General features: G+C 52.6%; 1 protein-coding gene across 6 annotated transcripts in view; it reads left to right on the top strand.

The window, feature by feature from the left end:
* The first annotated feature begins 342 nt into the window (after nucleotides 1–342).
* The window catches only part of CYRIA (CYFIP related Rac1 interactor A), a 104,967-nt gene continuing 99,210 nt past the window's right edge, over nucleotides 343–6,099 (top strand). For 3 of the 6 annotated variants that reach the window (XM_060648975.3, XM_060648999.3, XM_060648966.3), the window contains exon 1: nucleotides 343–460. The gene's annotated coding sequence lies outside the window, so the exon portion shown is untranslated. The remainder of the gene's footprint in view (nucleotides 461–6,099) is intronic. The other 3 variants (XM_060648985.3, XM_060648991.3, XM_060649009.3) reach the window with 3 other exon arrangements.

The raw sequence follows: 6,099 nt of genomic DNA, 5'->3' as shown, positions 1-6,099 counted from the left end.
TGAGGGTGGGCGTGCCCATCTATCTAGGGATTGATTGCAGGGCCTTTTTTTTTTTTTTTTTTTTTTTTTTTTTGGTTTTCTTGGAAGGAATAATGGGTATGGAGGAATTCAGTGTGTAGAAGCAATAAGGGCTGGTCCGGGCTTCCTCCTGGGGGGCAAAGCCAAACGGCCAAGGCCGAAAGAAGGGCAGGGGCTGCCTTGTGTGGAGAGGGCCGGCACCGGCCCCAGGACGTGGAAGGGGTGGCCGCGCTAGCGTGGGGCGAGGCGGGTGCCGGCAGGGGTGGGGAGCCCCGGGGGCCGGGGCGGGGCGGGGCGGCCGCGGCGGGCCGGGCTGGGGGCGGGCCGGGGCGGGGCTCCGGGGCCGTCTCGCAGGCTGCGGCGGCCGCGGGAGAGGCGTCCACAGCGGCGGCGGCTGGGGCAGCGGCGGACGCGCGGCCAAGCAGGGCGGCGGCGAGCCCGGGTGAGCGCGGCGGGGACGCGGCGGGGACGCGGCGGGGAGCACGGGTGGGGGTCGGCGGGGAAGGGGGTTCGGGAGGCGCCGGGAGAACCCTGCCATCCTTCCCCGGCCCCCGATGCCCCTGCAGCCTTCAGGGGAGGGAGGGAGGGAGGGAGAGCCGAGAACCCAGTCCTTCAGCCCTTCTCCTGCGATCGCCGTCCAGATGTCCGTCTGTGCGCCCGTTGCCCTGCTCTCCGGGACTGCCTCCTGCTTGTGTTCTAGATCACCCCCCTCACCCCTCAACCGCTCAATCCCCGGCCCCCAGCCAGGTATCATCAGCTCCAGAGCCATTCTTCCAGGAGACCCCATCCTTCTGCTTCCCTCTTCCCACCACCAGAGGCCCGGGCTCCCCATCTTTCTCTACAGCCTGAGAGGCAAGGATGACCGCTTCCCCAGTGCCTGCATACCTGGACTTTTCTGCTGCCACCTGGCCCAGATGTTCTTAGCCAGCCAGCACACTGCTGTGCCTAGGACCCAGGCCTCCTCTCTAGATCACTTCCTTCTCCTCAGAATCCCAGGCTGGCAAGAGGGACTTTACAGATCCTGAGCTTTGAGAACAATTTGACCCACTTCCCAAAAGGCTGGTCCCAGGCCAGCCATGCTGTTCGGTGGAGACACCTGTCTTGCTTGCCAGCTGAAGGACCAAGAAGCCTCTGTCAAAATGTGCCAGTGGGTTCCTAGGTCCTTCTCCAAGCTGTTCTGACTTGCTGGCCAGTGTCCCCAGAGACCAGAACCAAGACCTTTGTCATTTAAGACCTCTAGAGGTATTTGCTGACCCCACCCCCAGATCCTCCAAATTCCCCCAGCTGCTGACAGGCCACTGTTCTGGGCTTGGCCTCTTCACCCATGTGCTGGCTTCCCTGCTTGCTCCCCAAGGACTTGGGGCAGAGTAATGGGGCAAGTGTTTGGGGCCTTAGTAGCCCCCACAGCTCTGTGGGCCTCCTGCCTTACTCTGTTGGAAACTTTTCCTCCGGTCTTTCCCCATCACCATCCCTCTGGATAGGGCCTGTGCCATCTGCATATCATTGAGTCCCCAGGGCACAGCAAGCTGGGCTGGGACTGTGAAGGGCTGGGACCCCGTACTGCACGAGGGCCAGCAGGAGGAGGGTGGCAGCCAGCCAGGTCAGGCCGGGCATCTGGGCCTGGGGGCTCAGGCTTTAGGGTGGGTCCTTGGCTTTCCCTTGAGCTCCGAATGGGGTCCCAGGCTGGCTTTGCTGTGAAGAGAGGAGGCAGAACAGGGGCTGTTTTCCCTGCGTGCTTCTGACTGTCTTGTGTTGCTATGGTGACAGTTTTGCCTCTCTTCCTCCTTCTGACTCTTCTGGGAGCTGGTTTTTATTGGTCTGTTGTCCTGTCTTTTATGGCTCTAATTTCTCCTTTCTACTTGGTCTGAAATAAACAGTCATAAACATGGGCACTGGGCCCAGGCTGGGGGCTGGCAGAACTTCACCTCCTTCTGGCCCTGGGCTCCTGTGAGGGGAGAGAGGTGAGGACCCACCCGTCCACACCCCCTCCCGTCTGCATCTCTGGGAAGCGGGCAGCACACAGGGGGTGGCAGACTGCCTCGGTGCTAATACTGGGCTCCGTGTATGGTAAGGGGCTCACTGCTGCTGTTCACGACAGCCCCGTGCCGTAGGGGCTGTCCCCACTTTGCAGATGATGAAACTAAGCTCCAGTGAGCTACTGCCCTCAGGTCACACTGGTTTTAGCACTCAGGGATGGAGCTGGCATCGTGAAGCCCATCTCCCTGCCTTCCCACCCTGTGGGCTTCCTGGTCCTGCTCCCCAACCCCCAACTCCCCGGGGCAGCAGAGCAACCCAACCTCCACGTTTTAGAGGTGCTGCGGACTCCCACAGAGGCCGGCTGCCAGGGAGCTCCCTGTCAGGTCCTTTGGTGCACCCTTGACCCCAACTGTTGGAGACCCAAGTTGAGAGGGGAGAGAAGCCACTTGTGACTTCCTGTTTTTGACTCAGACCAAGAAACATTCGGTTTGCTTTTGCTCTCAGAGCCTAGTTGCAACTGGGTAAGTCAGGGGCACGGATAGCCAAGTAAACCCACGCTCCCCACCCCAGCCAGCCCTGGGTGAGGAGTTCAGAGTTCTCCAGGGCCATAGGGTCACCGACTGCCAGCTGTCAGTGACACTCTCCAGAGAAGCTGCCCTGTCTCTTCCTCTCTTCCCTTTTATTTTCCCTTCCTTTCTCACCCCCTCCCCTTCCTCCCTTCACTTTGCCTATGCTCCAGGCTTATTAATAATACTCTGAAGAAGCAAATGGTAACATGAGAAGACTAGGGAATCAGCAGCCTCGTTGTCGAAGTTGGCCCTGGGGGCGTCCGTCACTCCTATGGGCCTCAGTTTCAAGTCTTTAAAATGGGGTTTACGCGTCTATCCATGTTAGCTTGCTCTTGAAGGATGGCGTGGAGTAGCCTATAGGGGGTGCTTTGAACAGTCGATAGCCTGAAGCACCTGAATGTCCTCATCCCGTTGGGAAATCCCAGTGTTGGAGACCCCGAACTACTGCCCAGAGATTAGAACTGATCTAGAAAGAATTAAGCCGTGAAATGTCAGGGTTAGAGGCATTCCTTAAAGCCATCTTGTCTGCCCTTGATGTTGCATTCACTTAGTTCACCTACTTGACATTCATTGAGCATCTACTCGGCACCAAATATAATTGTGGGAACTGGGGATTTCAAAAAACATGCACATTATTCCTTTTTTCAAAGAATGTAGTCAGACATGGAAAGAGATCCTTAGGATACAGTCAGAGAGGTGGTGTGACAAAGTCACTGTGATGCAGGGCCCAGAGATGACAATTTGACTAGGTCACCGTTAAGGCTGAATCGGGCATCGTGTGCTTGGCTCCTATTTCATCCTGGTTAAAATCCTTTCTCAGAGGCTGCATGAATTCCCTCACAGGGCAGCGTGGTGATTGGAAAGAAGTGGATTTGGGAGTCAGCTATGAATCCAGACTCTGTAGCTGTAGGATCCTGGACTAGATAACCACACCGAGCCTCAGTTCTTATATCCGTAAAATGGCAATAACGCTACTTGCCTTCTGAGATGTAAACGATCTTAATGTCTTTATGGGGTCTGGCGTGGTGCCCACCTCGTAGTGCACTTGCCAGTATTTAGTCTGATTGATTAGGAAAGAGTTCTCCGGTACTAGGCCTCTGGGTCCTCTTAGCAGAGGTGGGGAGCTCTTTGGACTAATTCTGGCCTTTGGAGATCCACTCATTATCTGGGAAGGTTGCAAATTGCCCATGCTCGGGACCCTCAACTGCTGGTTAATCTTTGAGTTATCTCTCACCAGAGAAATGATCCTTTACCACACGGGGACTCTATGCAAACCCCCAACACTTGTTTTCTCAAGGGGGAACCTATTTGAAATGGCAAAGAACACTCTGAGTTTCAAGGATAAGCTACTATCTGTGAGAGTACTTTGATTTGATAAAGTCCCACGTGTTGATTTTTTCTTTGTTGCCTTTGATTTTGGTGTCAAATCCAAAAATTCATTGCCACGACCAGTGTCAGAGAGCTTATGGCCTGTATTTTCTAGGAGTTTTATGGATTCAGGTTTTACTTTCAAGGTTTTAATCCATTTTGCGCTTATATGTGTGTATGGTGTAAGAAAGGGGTCCAGTTTTCCCAGCACCTTTTATTGAAGAGACCATTTTTCCCTCTTGTGTTTCTTGGCTCCTTTGTCAAAGGATACTTGCAAATGAATGCTTCATGCTTTTTATTCTGGGCATGTGTAGCTTCCTTTTTTTTTTTTTTTTTTTTTTTTAAAGTTACCACATATACATTTTCTCAAATCCTCCCCAGAATTCTGTGACAGTATTATCGGCCCCTTTTCACAGTTAAGGAAACCGGGAGGGGCAAGGTAACAACACAGAGCCCATCAGCCGGAATTTAAAACTGGGTCCTGCTTGCTCGCTGTTTGTGCGTTGGTATACAGTCTTGTCATTTCGTTGGCTGGTGTGTCAGTGACCTAAAGTAATTGTGTTTGGAGAACAAGGGCAGATTTTAACGGGGAGGACCTGGTCGGTAACTTAGACTCATAGTAAGTATTTAGAGACTTTATTAGAGTTTTGCTCTCAGCGTAGCATTAATGGAGCTCTCTGCAGCTGGTCGAGGCTTCATTCTGAGAGGTGATGAATGGAGGAGGAATCTGACATGTCCAAGTTAAGAGGAAGTGTTCGATGATGCTGAAAGGAGTGTCCTCTGCACACGAACGGGTTACCGGTTTGTCACTGAAATAAATGGGACTGATTGTATAACTGTCATTAGAACCCACCTCTAGGAATAGGAAAGTATTGAGAAGCAGTTGTGGAATTACTCACCGCTAGCCTTTCTCAGGAATTCAGAAGCCCGATTTCCCTGGCCTGAGAACCCGTTGTCCCAGAGAATCAGGTGTGAAAATGGTGCCGTGTTCCCCAGCAATGTGTTTACCTGGTCCAGCTTAGCGCTGCGGACAGATGTGCTCCTATTGGCAATTATCTCAGGGCCAGAGTCTGGTGTCTGCTTATTTAATGACTTCACTTTCCAATAAAAATTCTGTATGGTGTAGATAATTAGATCTCTAAAATGAAACCAGGGAAATGGTGTGCCCCCAAAGAATTTAATTGCAGTTTTATGATGGATCAAGTGTAAAGATGAGATCACTCATTCACTTATTTAACAGATACGTACAGGGCAGGCCCTTGCCCTCTGCTGCCAGAGATGGCACGTAGTGATCAGTGTGGCATCATCCCTGCCCGCAGCTGGCTCTCACTCCGTGGGGAAGCAGAGCAGGAGACACATTGCTAAACGCAGCTTGGCATTCGTGTGCCGGAGAAAGAGGGAAATATAATTGTTTTGACTCTTGCTGCAAGGCAGTCCATTTCCATCCACATGGTATTGTTTGCGGAGCATCTGAAATACACCTGACATGTTGCAGGTTGAGAGGCTTGGGATAGGGAAGCACGGTGGCGTAGACAGCTGATGACCCGGGCGTGGCTCTCAGCTCTGCTCCTCCCTGCCCGGGTCGGTTTCTCTCTTGGTGACACGGGAAGGTTGGATTTGATGACTTAAGAGGACCCTTCCACATCTAGCTTAATGATCATAATAAGCCCCTGGGCTCCTTTTCCTGAGTGATGGGGAAGGAAGCAAGGCTGGCAGCCTTAGTCAGCAAGGCTGCCGAGGCAGAGCTGGTGTGTTTTCAAATAATCCTCTCAAGGAGCAAAGAAACCTTGCTCTCCCTCACAGAAAGGGAACCACGTTCTGATTGAGCATCAGGGAAATAAGTCAAAGCCAGTGATGACAGGGAGAGACAAAAGGGTTGCAGATACTCAGCAGAGGTGGGGAGCAGAGTCACCAGCTTCCTCCCACATTCCAGGGTCTCTGCTGACATGGGTATGGAGGGCTTGGCTTCACAGATGCCTTGGTTCCTGCAATTGTCTTAAGTTAACGTTTTTCAAAAAATAATTTGGTTCGATGATTCCCAGGCCTTAGAATAAATGAAAATGCACAATCATTTTAGGATGGTGAGGAACAGAGGGAAACACACAACTTCGTCAACGCTCCATCAAGTTCTGTCCTTCCCGCTGACCAAACATAGGCCCTTCCAGGG

The sequence above is a fragment of the Panthera onca genome, chromosome A3 (genome assembly GCF_046562875.1).
Source record: "Panthera onca isolate mPanOnc1 chromosome A3, mPanOnc1 haplotype 2, whole genome shotgun sequence".
NCBI lineage: Eukaryota > Metazoa > Chordata > Mammalia > Carnivora > Felidae > Panthera > Panthera onca.
This window is presented reverse-complemented; position numbering and strand designations above follow the sequence as displayed.